We start from the raw sequence: 18,571 nt of genomic DNA on the forward strand, positions 1-18,571 counted from the left end.
GTCTGAATTGTAATTTTCCATGCTTTCAGACATGGTTAAGGTACAATAAAAACCTCATACTGTGTTTGGATCAAGGTGAGTGAAGCTAGAAATAGTGGTTTTTAAAAATAAGCATTTTTTTCTTCATTTGATTTACAACGCTGTTTAAATTTTGCTGAGGTTTTGAAAGTAGTTTTAATTGGGCACGGTGCTTTATAACTTTTACATTCTTTCTTCTCTAGCACTGAAGATGTCTCCAAATACAAACATAGAGAGCAGATTCACTCCTGAAGTAAGCTGCAGCTTGGTTAATGTCATAAGGCAGTTGTTCACAGGCATGTAAGGTTGTTTCCTCACCGTGTTCAGGGGAGGCTGGGCTGTTTGCTTCGTGGTGTTGAACCTGATTCTTTCCTCTCCCTTTTTCTTCAGAGCGAAAAGTTCCACCTCATAATTCACCCCTGTCACAGGAGGATAACACTGAAACCTCTCTTCTCAGGGGTTTGAGCACTCATAGAATCCTGGAATATCCTGAATTGGAAGGGATCCATAAGGATTATTGAGTCCAGCTGCTGGCCCAGTACAGGACACCCCAAAAAGCCCAAAGTGCTGAGAGCATTGTTCAAACACTCCTTGAGCTCTGGCAGGTTTGGGGCTGTGACCACTGCCCTGGGGAGCCTGTTCCAGTGTCTCTTCAGGACCCTCAGGCTATTTTTGCACCTGGCTGGAGAAACAAACCTCCAAGTGAGGTAAAATTGGGTACCCTCACCCAGTATCTTCTCCACCATCTCCCTTCATACCTCCACACAGAGCACTTAACTTTACACACAGAAGGATGATGATGGACCAGGATTGTGCCTGGCAGCACGGTGCCCAGGAGCCCTGCCTTGTGTTTGAGGTGTGACAGTCACCCACAGGGCAGGCAGCCACTCAGCTCTGGGCTGTGTTTTGGGGTTTTTTTGTGCTCCTGTGCCCTCGTGCTGGTGGATCTGCAATGTGTGGCTGCCACAGACATTAGGCCGTGTCTTCTGAAGGTCACAGACTGGATCTGCTGGAGATGTCCCTTGCAAAATGTAAAGTCAACAGCAGCAGAGAGGGGAAAAAAACAGGGAAAAAGCCCTCTGGAGTTTACACTTGCACACAGTGCAGTGAAGCCCGGTGTTATTATTAGCCAGCAGTGTTTCGGGCCATTATCTGTCTTGACAGCTCCAGACCTCCAGGCAGCCCTTCTAAATGCTGCTGCTGATTTGTTGCAAATGTTAAACAGACACGTTGCAATTATTTGTCAGCAATATGAGTCTCCCTTTTTGCCCTCTGGCCTTCAGACACATACAGTGATGCGTGGGTTCCATGAGAAATGATCCACTCCTGCACCAGGGAACAGAGAGCTCCTGATATCTTCACCACTGAGTCGTTGGATGACAAATCTACATTAGAGAGGAGCAATTGCCCATCACAGAACCCTCTTAACCTGGTGGCAGATGTGACTGCAATCTTTTAAAATGGATGCAAGGTGCTTTCTCTGGTCAGGGCTGTTTTTGCTCTCATGGCTGGGGTTCCGTGGCAGGAGCTGCCCAGAGGAGGGATGTTTCCATGACTGCTCTTTCTGAAGTCAGGAATAACAGTTGAAGCTGATGAATTGTTTGGTTGCTTAAAGATAAGCTCACGTTTAAATTCTTCACCAAATCAATTTAGATTCTTGTACTCCATTTAAAACTTTAATTGTGGTGCAAGAAAGTGTAACAGAGGAAACAAACAATTACTACTGAGATTTTAAATGCTCTTTGAGTAACACCCCAAAACCTTTCTTTGTTTCCTCTGATTATTTCTTGTATGAATAAGGTACATGCAAGACCTGAGCAGGTTTTTGATAAATAACAATGTGCTAGTCACAAGTAAATACTGTTATCCATAACAAAGAAGTTTTCCTAGCTCAGTTTTTAGCTATGTGTATGGAGAGCTGTTCAGAACTGCTACTGAGGGGTTTTAATGTCTGGAAAAATGCAGAAACCAGGATAATGGTACTGGGACAGGACACTGGCAAGGGCAAAAATAAAAAGGAGAAAATTATACTAAAGACAATCTGAGTTTGGTTTCATAAGCTTTCACTAAAGGAGGGCTAGGATGCTATTAAACTAAAGAAACAAAAACACCCCACCCTTTTGAATAGCTCTTGAGCACACAGGGAAAGGATTTTTTGCAAGTGTCAGGGTGAGTTTCCAAGCTATACAAAACTTCCAAGGCTGAGTTGTGGATCCACGTCTGCCTGCCTGCTGTTGAGTAACTTGGGGGATATTTCTGGAGTGCAGGACCAACACATGTCCTGCAGCTCTGTGCCTGCAAGGCAAAGCACCAGCATCCACCTTCCCAGAACAGCTATGGAGAGCAACAGCCCGTTGATCCCATCAGTAAGGCATGGGCTGCTTTGAATTGCTAAACTAAATCAATCATGAAATGGGGAGCAGAATCTCTCTGCCTCACTGATGGATCAATACAGTCAGAGATGCTGGAAGGATCCTATGCCTTTTCCATGTTGCTAGTTTCATTTAAGTAACAAATAAATTAGGGGTTCTGCCCAGCCCTCAGGGTTGACGTGATTGTGCTGCCTTCATGCATTTGGTGAATCTCCTACTGATTTTGCTGGCAGCTGAGCACATCCATGATGAATGGTCTTTTTGCAGATCCCACCCAGAAGGCCTAAAGTTTTCAATTATTAAAGGGTTCTTATCCTGATCGCAATTTCTGAGTGAGAAACAGTCTTTTTACTGACAGAGGAAAAAGAAACTTAGCTATGGCTTTCAATGCTTTTGTAGCCACCAACCAGTGTCTGAGTAATAACTTGCCATTATTATTCCAGAAACGTGTCTACAAACAAATGGAAAGCCAACAAGTGCTGCTTTGGTAACATTTCCCAGTATTGATTTTTTGAATTAAATTAGTCTTATTGGTTTATAAATTTCTCCTGTGTACAATGGGGACCAGAATTCCCTTTTCTTCCTGTTTAAGGTATGCCATATGCTGGAATTTTGTTAAAACATATTTTTTCCAATTTACACACACACACACACACATTTTTTTCTTATTCCTTTTTTTTTTTAAACCGCTTCTCCTTATGAAAAATGCTCACGAGAGCCTCATGGAGGGAAAAACGAAGGTTTAAGTCAGGACTTTGAAATGAATGAGTCAACGCTTTCTTTCATTTCATTTCTTCTGCCCTGGCCCATCAGAAGTCACCTCAAGAAACAGTGCGTGAAATTAGGCCAATAGTAGGTTTTAGATGAATTAGAAATAGATCTGGATCAGGTATTATCTGGTGCTGAGCCATCTCTGAATAAAGTCCAATTATCCACTTCAGAGGTGCTCATTATGTGATCACATTATTGAGTGGAAGATGATGGTTTTTCACTTGGGACACAGTAACCTCCAGTTAGATCCTGGCATCGCTGATGTACATAACGTGTGGTCATGCACCCACAACACAGCACAGCACTTATTTGAAGAACATTAGCTGCGGAAAACCTATCACTGAAATTAAGCAGATATATTTTCTGCTCCTCTGCCATGGCATAATTTTGGCTATTTTTATGCTCAGTAAATAACATCTAAATTCAGAGGAAAGAGGAGACAATAGGCCAGACTCTGATCTCATTCCTCGTATCACCAAATACCACATTCAGGAATAGTTCCTCTGAGATGGGTATGGAAAAAAGTGCTGGCCAACAGATTTTGAAAGGTTCTTTCTCCTTTCCCGACACTCAGATTCATTAAGGATACATTAAGTTCTGGGAAACATGCAGAGCAGGTCACAGAAGTAAATTAATGCACCATCTCTCATTTGTTTTGCAGTTGCTGTGCCTAGACAGGAGTGGGTTTGCTGGTAGTGGGAAGCTTGTGGCTCAGTTTGGTGTGCTGTTCATACACATACACATATTTGAATGCACACACTTGCTGAACAAAGCTGGGTTTTGATAGCCTTAAATCAGCTAAATTTAGGTATGTGAGTAAATCTACTGAAATCATAACCTCACACCTGGAGCTTGGGCTGGATATGGAGCATAAAAAGCTCATTCCCAGACCTGCCTGCCACAGGAACACATGGAAGAGCTGGTCTTGCCCACATGGTTCTGATGTTCAAATCACGCTGCCTTGGATGACTTTAGAGGAGCAAAGCTGCTCTGATACTCTTTGCCAGCAGCAGCTCTTCAGGCAGGATGGACCCTGGATCAAAGATATGTATTCCCAGTAGAGACCCAAGACTGGAGCAAGGCATTTAAAAGGAGGATGACAGAACAGGACTTGAAGACTGAAATAAGTAAGGACAGTTTCCTGCCACCTGGGAGTATCTCATTACTCACAAAATGACAACTCTTTAATTCTTATAAACAGCAGTATCAGTCCTCCACCATTAATTTAAGTGAATGGCTAGAAAGCATAGTTTTTGTTCCACATTTGAAGTGATAGGTTGCTCTTCTTGCTTTCCATGCCTGTTTCAGATTGCCCTTCTCCCCACTGACTTTGGGGCATATTCTGAAAGACCTTGAGAAAGGATGGAACCATATTTATTTTTAAGCTCCACCCCACACCAGCCAGCCCCAAATAAAAAGGGCACCTTGAAATAATTTTATAGAACAGCAAGGTAAAGGAGACTTTAGTTTCATGGATTAGCCATGCCTGATTTTTTAATTCAAGGACAAAAGATGAACTCTAACTGTACTAGTTCCCTAATAGCAGGATTTTTACGAATATAATTAGATTTTTTCACCTTTTTTTTTTTTTGTCTATCTATCCTGCTCTTTTTTACTTTAAAAGATTTCTTTGTTTAGAATTGTAATGATTTCTGTTAGAAATTATATTCATTTCAGCTCCTGTCTTTCACAGTATTGATGGATACCGTTAGAGGACAGCTCTGCTTTGAGCAGAACTGGCTGAATTTTAATAGTACATAAAAGGATTTCTGCATAATGGTAGACTTGAACAGGGCTGATAGAGGGAGTCATTTTTGTAATCACCCTGAGGATACGCTGAAAGCCCCCCTTGGCAGTTTTTCATCTTTCTCAAGGCAGGATTGGATGGGGCTCTGAGCAACCTGGTGTCATGGAAAGTGTCCCTGCCCATGGGACATAAAATGGATGAGATCCACTTTGCATATTCACTTGACCTCAGGGAAGGTTTCAAGCTGGAAGCTGTGTCCTGGTGAGGAAAAGAGAGGAAGAATGACCACTTTCAAAAAAGCAGAAAGTAGACATGCCATGTGGCAAACCTCAGGTAGATTTTGAGGATCAGCTTGCTGAAGGTATAAAAATAATAATGCACACTGCCTGGAGCACACCAGGAACAGGAAGCCTTGCTGTGAGTCTGGAGGGCAGGTTAGTGGGGTGGAGCCTGCAGGGAAGATTAATTATGTGCCCCAATGTTCACAACACCAGAGTTCAACCAGGGTACCTCACCAGAGCCTTTTTGTATGGGGCACAAGGCAGAAGAGTTGCCTCAAACTGAACTGGTGGTAGAAAGGGTCTGGGGATGAATCAGTAAGACGAATAATAACAAATTGCCAGGAGCAGATGGGTTTCTTTTACAAGGTCTGAAGGAACTCGGATACGAAATTGCTCGGCTGTTAATGGAGGAGGGGGTGTAAATCTGAGGTTTGGATCATCCTCACCACACAGGAAGAGAAGGTTGCAAATGGTGCAGTGATTTCTTGAAAGGCTGAAGGGAAGGGGAACCTGAAAAGCTGCAGGCTGGCAGGACTTTAGGGTGCAAATGACAAAAGCTATACTAAAGAATGGAATTAAAACCCAGGGATAAAGATTGACAGCATAGGAAAGAACAAGGCTGTGCCTCTCAAATATTTTTCTGTTTTTGAGGAATCAGTAGGGAGGCAAGGGTGGGCTAGTTGCTTCAATGCTCTCAGGTCCTCATGAGCTTTTAATAAGTTCTCTCCCAAAATGTTCTTAAGAAAAATAAACTGGGGATAAGGGAGAAGGTCCTTTTGTGATTTCTTAAGTGGGTAAAAGCTATGGTCTCACACTGCAGGGGAGTGTGCCACTGAATGGTGGATGTTACCTGTGCCTGGGACTGTGTAATTCAGGATGTTCACAAACAATATGCAAAGAGCTGGGGTAAGGCCATTTCCTGATGACATGAGTTTGTTCAGGGCATAAAAGGCTAAAATGAATATAAGGACCTGCAGAAGCTTCTCCTGGTACTGAGAGAATGGGTGATAAAACAGAGGATGAAATTCACATATTAAGAAATACAGGATAATGACCGTTGCAAAAAAACCAACATTAATTATAACCTACACAGTGATGAACTGTAGATTAGCTATTAGCATTCAGGGAAGAGATTGTGGACTTGCTTTGAACAGCACTATGAAAACATTAGCTCAAGGCTCAGTGGGAATGAGTCAGAAGGTAGGGAGAATTTTAAAAATTATTAGGGAAGGAATAGAGAACGTACGAGGAAATGTAATTAAGCACTGTTCAGGCTGCATGAAAGCTATGTATAGCTTTGGTTCCCCTGAGATGTAGAAGAACACGAAAAAGCACACAGAAAGGCAATGACCATGCCTGAAAGTCCAAAACAGCTTCCTTCCTCATTGAGAGGCCGAAAAACGGTTCCCCCTCATTATTTAATAAGCTGCAGGCCTCAAATAAAACAGGCCCAAAATATTTTGAAATAAATCAAAGGAATGTTTTTTCTGGCACAAGACATCTCTGAACTGTGGGACTCATTGTTGCAGGATTTTGTGGATGCCACTTTCATCCATGCTTAAAAATTGGTAGATGAATTAGTGCAGGGAAAGTGTACCACTGACATTCTGTGAAAAGGGGCTAGTAAATCCTTGGGTGGGTTCAGCCTCAGTAAGCTGGGAAGGTGGACTAGGGAAAGGATCTGTCTTCTTTTAACCTGTTCTAGAAGTTTTCCTTAAATATCTGGAAGGAGCAAATGTCAGAAAGCGGATGCAGGGCAGCAGGGACCTTCGTGCTGTCCTGAGTGCAGCTGATATTCTGCTCCTGTGTCTAGAGAAATATTATTTACCTAGAAGAAAAAAGCTAAACCTCACATCACAGAAACTAATCTTCTAGGTAGACTCCATCAGGCAGCAAACAGATGAATTTTCTGTTGCTTCCTCGGAGTACTGCCTTTTCTGGTTGTGTCCTTGTCTTCTTATCATCCTTTCCTTATTTGACCGTCTGCTGCCTGCAGCACCACGTGATTGCTCTCCTTAATTACACATGGACAACATGAAGTGCCCCACCAACTGATCTTATTTAATTTATTTCCAATTATACTGCTTTTTAAATGAACCTGGCACTCTGAGTGTAATTCTTCTGTTGTTGTTGACTTTGGTATAGCTCTGTGGGATGCCCGTGGCAATAGCTCAGGAAATGCAACGTTTTTGAACAGCAAATCTGAAGTGAGTCATGAGCTTGTGTTACGATTTTGTCATTCTGACTAATCGGTTTGAAGGCTGTGCTTGTCCTGGTTTTGCTATTTCTTTCCATTTCTCTTTGCTCCTGGCTGAGTGGCACAGACACTGTCACACATTTGGAGAGGATACTGTGGAGTTGTTTCTCATTACGTGTGATCACAAGTCACTTGTACCATAAGCTCTTAGGAAACTGAGAGCACTTCTACCCTCAACACCAGCCACTCTCTAAAGGACTTTAGAAAGAGATGTGGGTTTTTTCTGCTTTTTTTAAGAGTTACTCCCTTCTGGCCTTTCCAAACTAGAACCTCTGACACTTCATTCTCACCCACGCCAGGAAATATCATATATTCTGTGTTTAGGGCTAGATTGTAGTTGGCAGGTGTTCTTTCCATATGGCCTTTTTTTTTTTTTATTATTTCTACACCAGGATCACATAAGGCTTTAGAAACTAAATCTTATCATTCCCTTAGATGGGTTTCATAGTAATTCTACTTTATGGAAGGAAAATAGTGGCAGTTGGAGGTGATGTGAGAGAGTGGGAAAGGCAGTCAACTCCTTTGGATAGGCATCTCCCTGCTGACAACTCAAAACCCGCCCCTCACTTGTTGGTTTGCCTGGGACAGCTCAGAGGGGATGCACCAGGAGATTACTCTTATTTGGTGCTTGGGAAGCAGAACTTCCTTGAGGAGTAATAGCCAGTTTGGGATCAGGCTGAGCTGCCTCCAGCAGAGCCCTTACACAGGTCTAAGGCAGAGCCTTGAAACCAGCTTTGCTTCCTTAGAGTTTCTAGAGCACGTTTCCTGTCCTTGGGGATCTACGGGTTGCACGATGCACTGATTTAGTTGTAGGAATTATATTGGCAGACTGTGTCATTCCATTAATCAGGTAGGTCATATCCAGAGACCTAACACAATAACATCCCTGTCGTGTACACACACACACACACACACACACACACACACACGTACTAAAAAGATGAATTGTTGAGTGATTCAGTTTTAATCTGAATTAATGTTTTCATTCAAGCTGTGGCTCTGCTCATGTGAGGAATGCTGGTGCATTTCTAATTTCCTTTTCACACTAAATTGTCAGCATAATCTGCTGGCAGAAGCCAGAACTGCTGAAAAGAGGACAAAGGAAAGGGCTTGTGGAGGAGGTGGGAAAAAAACATATATTCTGTCAAACACAGTTAGACTGTCACTCGGGGGGTGGGTGAAAACAGACGGCTGATCTGTGTGATGTGAAAGTGAGCCCTAATGGGGGTAGGGGAGAGGACCAGGCAGATGGCATGTGGAGCCTGCTGCTGCTTATTGCATTGATCTGGTGTCCCTGTTACCTTGTGCCCCTCATCCCACTCATCCATTTCTTTGTTTTACTGAGCTTAGATGTGTATTTACAGCCCGATGCCCAATCCCCTCTCCAGCTGGAGTTATAGGTAATGCTGGAAAAAAAATATTGAATGCTTATAGCTTGTTTAAAATACTGCAGGGTCCTTTAGTATTTTCACTGTTTTCATTACCTTGTTCCCAGGTTATTCCCTATTGCACAGTTATTGCTTCCTGCAAATTCCTTTTGAATAGGTCAGCTACTGCATGGGAAGTGACTGTCCAAACTGGTGTACATATTCACTTTACATCATGAGAGTGGCTTTGTAGTGTTTCTATTGTCTCTAGAAACACTAATTATGATTAATTCATTAAGGGTATGCCTGAGCTCAGAATAGATGAGAGAACAGAGCTGAAGAAAATGAGAATTTTGTTTTGTGAAAGACACTGACCAAACAACAAGGATTGGTTCTTGTTCAACTCCTTGCCCCAGTCACTAACTGAATCATTCATCTGTGAAGAGAAAGTCCTGATTTCACCTCAATTCTCTACCAAATTCTAAACTAATGACCAAATCTCCACGTTTCAAGCTATTGCTAAGTGAGTGTCTCTCCTATGTGTGATAAGAAATTCCAAAGTGAATATGAGTAATGCTCTAAAGGAAAATTGTATAAAATCAAGCAGATCTCCAGGAACACTTTTGGTTTTGTGATTCAGCACTTTCTGAAAGGCTCAATTCATCAGAGACATGACTGATTGGCTCCACATGAACTTCCTTTCTAAAAGAAATCTCTTGACTGGTACACTGAGCAGATTTAATCTTGATATCTGTAGGAGAAAATCGATACAGTACCTCCAGCCATGATGCCTGGCTGTCTTCAGAGTAACTGCATTATAAACGATTCCAATGAATATTTATGGAGAATGCTTTGCAGTTTTTTACTCACTTCTAATCTCTGAGTGATGATCTAACAGGACTGGTGTAACTACTCTTCCATATGTCCTAGTGATAGACATTAATAAGTGTAATAATGCATGAACAAAGTCTGTGATGGCAGTGTAAAGTCTTTTAAGTCTACAGTTTCTACTGCCCTGACTCCATTTCACAACTCTGCAATCCTATGAGAGTAGACAAACCCAATCTTCAGAGAAATAATTAAAAATGGGATGATGTAATCAATAGCTTTCACTAGTATCAGAACTCACCAGGTCTTCATTTAATGATACAGACAGGGAATGTCAAAGCCCATTCCCAAACTCAAGGAACAGCAATTCTCACTCTCTTGTTCATCTGAGAGAGGGGACCATGAACAGCAGGATAGTTTTGAGAAAGGGGTACACTGGGAAAGCTCTCAAAAATGAGTGTTCATACAATACATCTGTGAGACAGGTTTTTACTTCATTAATATGGCTGACTCAGAGAGAATAATGTTTTACTTGTCCTGTACTTCTGAACAACAAAAATTGCCTTCACGAGTGCAAATGATGTTAACTATCGGGCTGTTTGTCTTCTGGCACCAGAAATAGACCATATAGCAACATGATGTCTTTCTGTGATGGCTCTGGGGAATGACTTCCTAAAGGAACTGAGAGCAAAAAAAGCCCAATGTTTTGTTTGATACTGATGCTGCTCTTTCATCCTGCATCATTAGGCTGTCCCAGTTTCCTCCACTGGAAAAGCACCATTTTTCATTTAGCCAAGCAGTACTTTCCCAGTGTTTAGCAAGGGGAGATGGGGAAAAAAGGGCCGGAATATTTGTCAGGAGAAAATCAGGGGACGGCGGGAAAAGAAGGTGAAAACTCTTTTCTGTGTCTCCTGAGATTGCTGGGTAGGGCTGTGAATCTGGATCTCACTGCAGCAGACTTCCATTCATGTTTATTTGAAATTGAGTATTGTCCTTTCTCAAGCAAGAAGCAGCCATGGCTCAAACTCAGCCAACTCCATTGCAATCTCCACCCTAAGGTTAACTCCTTTCTATTGTGGAAATCAGCTGAAAAAAAATGTCTTCATTTTGTAACTCTGTATACAAATAATGGCATAAGGCAGCACATAAATCCCCACTACAAAGCCAAACTGGTTGCCCTGATCCAGGCTTTCCTGTGACAGCAGATGAAAACATTCAGAAGTGCATCCTTCAGGACATCTCCTGTGGATACAGATTGTTGTATGCTGAGACAGGATCATGCCCAAGCAGAACACCTTCATGCTGTGCAGCCTTGATGAGCAAGATTACATCGGACTTACAGCGATCCCTCGCTCTCCCACAAAGCAACATCAAGTTCCTCATGAACAAAACCCACCACTGATCTCCAAGCAGGTCTCGTAGCACAACAGTGTTCACATGAAAAGTGCATTTCCAAGTGTAAACTGTACAGCTGTGGCAATGCCTCATGGGACATTTCCATGCTGGTGTGGAAAACCTGATCTCCTATTTCTGCAGAGAATGTGATTTCATATTTCTGGTTTGCTCTGCCTCAACAAAAGAGAAAAATGTAGCAAGGCTTTTAATTTTCTGTTGCAAACCTGTTTTCACAGGGTATTTTGCTCAGCAGAAAGAATTCCTTTGCCCAGACATGCCCTCGTTTTCTTTCTAACAGCAACTCTTGAAGGCACTACAGCAGGATCCAGAACATCATCAAAGAGAGGAGACATCCTGCAGTTTCTCAAGAGGTGTAACTTGAAGTCATCAGAAAAGCTCTGACTTTAACCTGTGGGAGCAAACAGCTTAGACTAGGGAAAGCCACAGGGCACCAACCAGGCCCAGGGGACCTCCACTGGCTCTTCATCCTCATAATTTCAGCCACCAGCAAGGAATTTGCTTTGCTTCTGATAACTGGGGTCCACTGGGACAGAAACTAAAGGGTCATTTTCTAGGTGGCTATGTGCTATTTATTTGCAGTGCCTGCTTCTGAAACTACAGGACAAGACTTGGCAAAGTTACATTTTTGCTAATAAAGAAAAGTGGAGATGTTTTTCCATTTATGAAAAGAGAGAAAACACTGGACTGTGAAATCCCACCAGGCTGAGAGGGATATGCAATCCTGAATGCCTCTTAGCCTGTCTAGAGCATCTCAGAGGTCTGACTGTGGTACAAATAATTGCTGGTTTGTGCTTATTTATGTGTTATATGCAAGGGAGGGAGAAGCAACATGGTTCAGTGCCCAGGTGAAGAAAGTGCTGTACAAGTGATGATGGAGGAGGCTCAGCCCTGCCTTCACTGCGGGGTCACATTTCTCAACTTCTTCACTGTTGCTTAAAACACATAGTGGAACAATCCAATATGTTATATTAAGTGCAGGAAAAGCCCTCACTCAGCAAACTGTCCTCTGATAGCTGTGTGAAGACAAGTATCTATAGAAGTTTGACAGGCTGAGAAAATTGGGGCTGTTCAGTCTAGAGAAGAGAAGGTTGTGCAGAGACCTCACAGACCCTTCCAGCATCTGAAAAGGCTACGAGGAAGCTGGAGAGGGACTCTGAATCAGGAACTGGAGTGACAGGAGAAGGGGTAATAAGTTTAAACTGAAAGAGGGGAAATTCAGATTACATATATGTAAGAAATTCTTCCCCATGAGGGTGGTGAGGCCCTGGCACAGGTTGCCCAGAGAAGCTGTGGCTGCCCCATCCCTGGAAGTGTTCAAGGCTAGGCTGGATGGGGCTTGAAACAACCTGGTCTATGGGACGTCTCCCTGCCCATGGCAGGATGAGCTCTAAAGTCTCTTCCAACCCAGGGCATTCTGTGATTCTAAGTTGTTTTAAAAAGCTACCTCTCCTAAAGAAAAGGAAGCTGTATCTGCTGTTTCCTGTGGGCATCATTTCTCCCTTTTATATCTGGTGACCTTTAGCTGCAGTGGTACTGGCTGCTTTGAGGAGGAAGCCCTAAAAGCTTGCTACCAACAGGCTGTAGTTATGGAGCCATGCATGTGCACGCCAGGAGGCTGCTTTTCTGTTGATTGTAGTTTTGGGCAATGGAACTGACAGATTTTCAAAGGAATATTTAAGATACGTGTCCTGTGCTTTTTTGATATCTGTCTAAGGTGCAATCTCAGAAGAAGCAACCATGGAGTATTTGCCATTTAGAAGTTGTTTACTTCATTGCAGAATAAGAAAATTGTGTATGAACAGCTGTGTAAGTTATGTAGGAATAATCAGGTCCCTTAACAGAGTCCACTCATTAACTCAAAGGAGCAAAACATTGCCTGCATACCCCAGAGTATGATAATCTAGTCCCATTTGACTTCAGACTCCCAGGAATCCAGGAGCCCAAATAATAGGTGAGCTCAGACAGAGGGATTCAATTTGCTTCAAATCAGGAAGAATAAGAATTAAGGCTTCTGCCTTTATCAAGGTCAAATGCTTCCTTACTGGGGCTCTGCACAGTCTCTTGGAAACTCATGGACTTGTGAAAAAGCACATGGAGTAAATGAGACATTGCAGGTCAGGGGGTGGGAGGGAGGGAAAAACACAGGGCTGAAAAGCAACTCTCTCCATCCTTTTGTGCTTTACCCCTAAAGCACATGTTGTACAAACAGCACCACACACCAGCTAAGATAGTATATTCTCCTGTGTTTCATGGTGGCAATAAAAACCCCTCCAAAAAACTATGTCTCTGTTTCCAGCTAGAAGTATGTAATGCCCTGCATTATTTATGATCTTGCCCACAACAAACAGTTGAGTGAGTTCTCTTTGGGGGCTCATGGTTCAAAGGGGATGGCGGCTTCCTTTGCTTTCCCATATTCTTTATCTGAAACACCAGAAAGCCTCATAAATTGCAGGTTGCTTAAGCAGTCAGAGCCAAAAGGTTGCTGCTGCTGCTGCTGGAGAAACTGTATGTAGGAAATAGGGCATAAGGTTCAGCAGGGCAAAGGATTCCACTCAGTTTCCAAAAATACACACTGTGATTAAAACCAGCTTTGTGGCTCAGCCGGCATCTCCCAGGGCCAAAGCCACTGACAGCACAAGCCTTGGGAAGGGGTGTAGTTGGTGTGGTGGGCAGCTGCCCCCCAGCAAACATTGGGGCTGGATGGGACTCTCTCTGCAAGTGCCATCCATGGCCCATGGTGTGTGTGTGTGTCTTGTGTCCACACCACTTACAAGACACTTCTGTAATGCAGCTCCTGGTGCAGACAGGACTGTCAAAAAGGAGGAGCTGCTGTCTGTGCAGAAACAGTTCCCTCCTCTGTGCAGAGCATCAAGGGATGCCAAAGATTTCTGCAAAGTGTGTCTGTCTGTCTGTCCTGGAGAAGCTTTTTCTGTCACTGACAAGCAGCCAAATGTGGGAAAAAACCTCTGTCATCAACGTGCAGCAATGCTCCCATAACCGATTCTGAGAAGAGTGATGAATACCGTGTCCAAATGAAGCCACTGGGGGAAATTAAACTGCTTGTAATGACCTACATTGGAATTTGGCTGCAACACTGGGACTAATGACTTGTTCTCCTGTGGAAAGTGGCAGATGAGTTCGTCAGAGATGTTCAGGCCACATCCACTCCTGCAAAGGCACCCCCACCCAGGGTGGTGCCCCTCAGCCCCGCCCCATGACACTGCTTACAGCCGACTGAGGTTTGGGCTTGAAAGGGAGAGCAAGGAAGTTTAGGTAGATGGATAAGCAAAGGCATGATGCTGGAGGCTGTAAAGGAATATGGGATCTTTTGTTTGCTGCAGCATGTACAGTGCATTACATTTCATGTGGGGCCCTAATAGCTTTTAAATTAGGTGCTTTAGGACATTGTCAGATGATCACAGGTGAAGGAGTTAGTCTGTTTTTAAGAGGCACTACTCATTACTACAGATTTCCACTGCTCAGCTGGGACACAGTAATTGACTGGAAGTGAGCTCCTAGTCCAATGCAATGGGAAATGTGATTATTTTCAGAGTGCTGGTCACCAGTTCCTTCCCATGGACTCTGAAAATAATACTCAACTGACATGAGATTCTTCAGACTTGGAAATACATCACGTTTAGCTTGACCCATTTATAGGTCACACAATTTAAGCACTAAATCTTATTTAAATAGAAAGGTAAAATCTCTTACAGGAGGAGATCTGCAAGCATGGGGTTGTGATCACCTGCACCAAGGACTAAGAGTCACCATTAATGAGTGCAAGGAGTGCACACAGTTTACATCATGTCCAGTCCTCACACTCAGCATTATCCACTAAGTGATCATTAAAGAAATACAAATCTGATCAGCTGAAGGAATTTCTGGGAGTTCTGGGCCTGGGCTATCTGAATGATCTGTATGCAGAGGATAACTCAGCCATAAATGCCACCATACATTAGATCCCAGGAAAGATCTAACCAATCTCCAGTAAAACCTGTGAAAAAGAACAGAAAAACGTAAGTAGTGCCTCTGATCTGCCCATAGGAACTATTCTCTCAAGCTAGGCGGGTGGCTGCCAGACTGGCTTGTGCTGAATCAGAGTGAAACCTCTTTAAATGCAGCTGAGAATGATTTTTTATATCCTTGCTCTTGAATGAGTCTGTAGCTATACAAGGTATCGCACATTTTGGGCTGCAGGGCTTAATTCTCACCAGGTGAACAGCACTGATCTGTGCCATGGCTGCTTGTTTCTTAGATTGCACCACTAAATTCCATTAATATTCAGGCATATTGAATTCAAATGTGTTGTACCCTCCCAAATGCTTGTCAGCAATGGATTTGCCTGGAACACTTGCACAAAACAAGTACTACAGTGAATGCAAAGAGCCCCTCTTGTTATTCTGGTCAGAGTCAGAGAAGGATTCTCTACAATTACCAGTGAGAAACCCCTGACAGACAGACGTAATGGAGATCAGGGTTGCCTACGTGTGTATGTGCATCGGGTGAAGATGTTCTGAATTCACAGCCACAAGGCTGGGCCTAAACCCAAAATATATGCAGAAATTCCTAATGCTGCACAACATTTTCTGTGCTTAAAGCATGGGCTGGAGCACAGGCAGCTGGGTGGCTGGAGGAGGGGGAAATTACATTCATTTCTTCCTGACAGATCACTCCATTTTACGAGGGTTATCTGCTGCACTAAGCAAATATTTAAATAAGGTGGCCCTGGGAACATTACAGAAGGATTTACTACAATGCAGATCTCATCAGAGATTCATGGATTGTAGGGGCTGAAGATCACATACTGATTGCTGTTATTATTACTAATTCATCTTTATTATTGCAGCAGTGTCTGGAGCCATCCCCACCGAGGAACACCTTGGACAGGTTGGATGCAGCTGATGGGATGAGGCAGGTGAGGGCTGCAGTGCTGGCTGGTTGCTGCCTGTCTCACTCCAAACCATCCCACTCTGCACCAGGCTGGCAACGGGGCAGCTACAGCTCCTCTACCACATCCTCTGAGATAAATCTGCCCTTGGCATCCAGACATGGATTAGGAGCTTGTTCCTGTCCCCAAGTCTGCATATACTCTAAAAAACCCTGTTTCTCTGATTTTCTGCATGAGAAAGGCCACAGATTCCCCTGCTTTATTCACATCCTGTGCACGTAGACAGGAGGGAGATGAAGCATTTGGTACCACAAGTGACACCATCCTGCCTGCCTTGCTGGGGACCGCCTTGCTGGTTCTCCATGCAGAGATTGGGCTGGAACACACATCACTGCTCAATTTTTCACCTTTCCCCAGAAAAAAAAACCCAAAAACCAAACCCTGATACTGCGAAGAGGGAATATTCAGTGTCACATGTGTGCCTCGAATGCCCTCTAGTGCTGAGTTGTACCCCTGGACGGGACCTTCTGCTCAGGCAGGAGCTGGAGCTGCCGACAAAATTCAATTCACACTTAGGATTTTTATTTTGTTAATTAAAATGCTTATTGATGACTGGAGAGAAGCTGCTGGCTAGCCAAGAAGCAATATCCTGAGTCAAATAGCAGGAAAGCAGTTTGAGAGAGTGATTTCATCATCAACAGATGGAAAATTGAGCTCTGTAATGCAGACTGTTCCATCAGATTGTCCAAGGCAGTTTGTTAAGATTGTAAAGGAGCTGCCAGCTATTTGCAACATTAAACATACTGCATCCTGGAGAATTCAAAGGTCCTTAATGTGTTAGACCAGTCAATATCAATTTGTTGTCTTATAGAAATACACAGGCTACCATCTTTATCAGACTCTCTGTTAAATTAAACACCTTTCTCTCCTAAACTCTCATCTCTCCACCTAAATTTATAGTGCATTATTTAATATCCCAGAACAAACTACATTTTCTTCTGTTACACTATCTGGAAGCAGAGAAGAAGTGACTTTAAATAAGTCTTGGTATCTAAACTGTCATTGTTAGGCTTTAGATTTAAAACAGGTGGGGAAAACAAAATTCCTTGCTTTTAGGCTACCAGCTTCAGAAAGAATCACTAATATTGCTTCTTGTGGTCCTAAATATTTCCAGAAGAATAAGCTTCAGCTTGAAGGGGACTGTTTGCCCCAGAACTGTCTCATGTTAGGGAGAAAAAAATCTCCTCTCCCCACGCCCATTTATAGACTCAAATACCTGCTTGGGCAAATCCTGTGGCTATCCCACTTTACTTGCAAAAATATTCTTTTTTAGTCAAGAGTCAAATATCTCATTGATATTTGTTTATATCTCATTGATATTTGATATTTGCCCTGTTTCCTCAAGTCCTGGTTCCCAATCAGGCTTATCAGGTCTATGTGAATGACATTCATTTTAAGGTGCAAATTTTACTAGACAAACTGCAACCCTACAGTCATCCCTGGAAAATTATCCTTCATGAAGGTGAAAATTATTGAATTTTCATGAAGGTGTTTTTATTTTCATCATTTTTCTATACCACAAATCATCTTGTAGGCTCCAGGATGTTTACAAAAGCAAAGTATAACTGAATCATGAAGATGGGGAATAAGAGAGCTCTGTTTTAGTAAGATCATGCAGTATATGACACCTCCCTATTTTAAATATTCTGTTCAAATAAAACTTGCTAAAATTGGTGGAAAAATCAAGTATTAATTACCTGCTGTTCTCCTTTATTTAATTCTATTCATATATCTCTGTATTTTCTGTAAGCTTTTGTGCCAAGAGACAGTGGTTTTCCACTACGTGCTGTGCCTTCCTGATTGTTTTCTGCTGGGTTGTGATAAAGAGGGATAAATATATGTGTATTTCAGAAACAATCTACCTGGTTTCTTAAAATGGGAAGGTAGGAAAAGAAAGCCCTAAAATGTCCAGAAATGCCTTTTGCATTTGCCATGCAGTGAGTGGACAATCTGTGCATTGCACACCCTAAAATCCCCACATACATTTAACAACAGTGGCCTCTGGTGGAGTTTTGGCTAAGTAAAGGAGATATTTGCTCGAGGATGGGGACATCTGGGCTCTCTGGTTATGGATCAGAGCTCAGGAAGGCAGCCCTAAGCTTGGTGCTTCGGATTTTAGTCTTTCATTAATACTGACCCAATTTTAGCATGTGCCTCAGTGTGTATTTAGTGCTCCTGCATTCCTAATCACTTGGAGATTCATGGGTGACACTGCCTCAATATGCTCCTTCTTCTTCTTTCCTCCTGATATATTCCAAAGGTAGTTTTAAGGACATGGGAGTCCAATCTGGGCTTTTCTTTTTGCCAAGACGTTGATTTATATCTACCAGATAGGAATTTATCTCTCTCCCTCAGATTTTTACATCTCTGTTCCATTTAGTAAAAATTCAAAAGTTCCTGGGAGATGCGAGTGGCAAACTGCTCGAGGCAAGGATAGAGAGAAGAGCAGTCGCCTTTTTATTTCTCTAAAAATCTTCTAGGATTAGTGAGCCACCCCAGCTACTTTCTTAGGCTTGGTTTGGCAACCTGTTCCCATTTAATAAGCATGTAAAGCATATGTTTACCC

The sequence above is a fragment of the Myiozetetes cayanensis genome, unplaced genomic scaffold (assembly GCF_022539395.1).
Source record: "Myiozetetes cayanensis isolate MyiCay16 unplaced genomic scaffold, myiCay2020 scf17, whole genome shotgun sequence".
Classification (NCBI taxonomy): domain Eukaryota; kingdom Metazoa; phylum Chordata; class Aves; order Passeriformes; family Tyrannidae; genus Myiozetetes; species Myiozetetes cayanensis.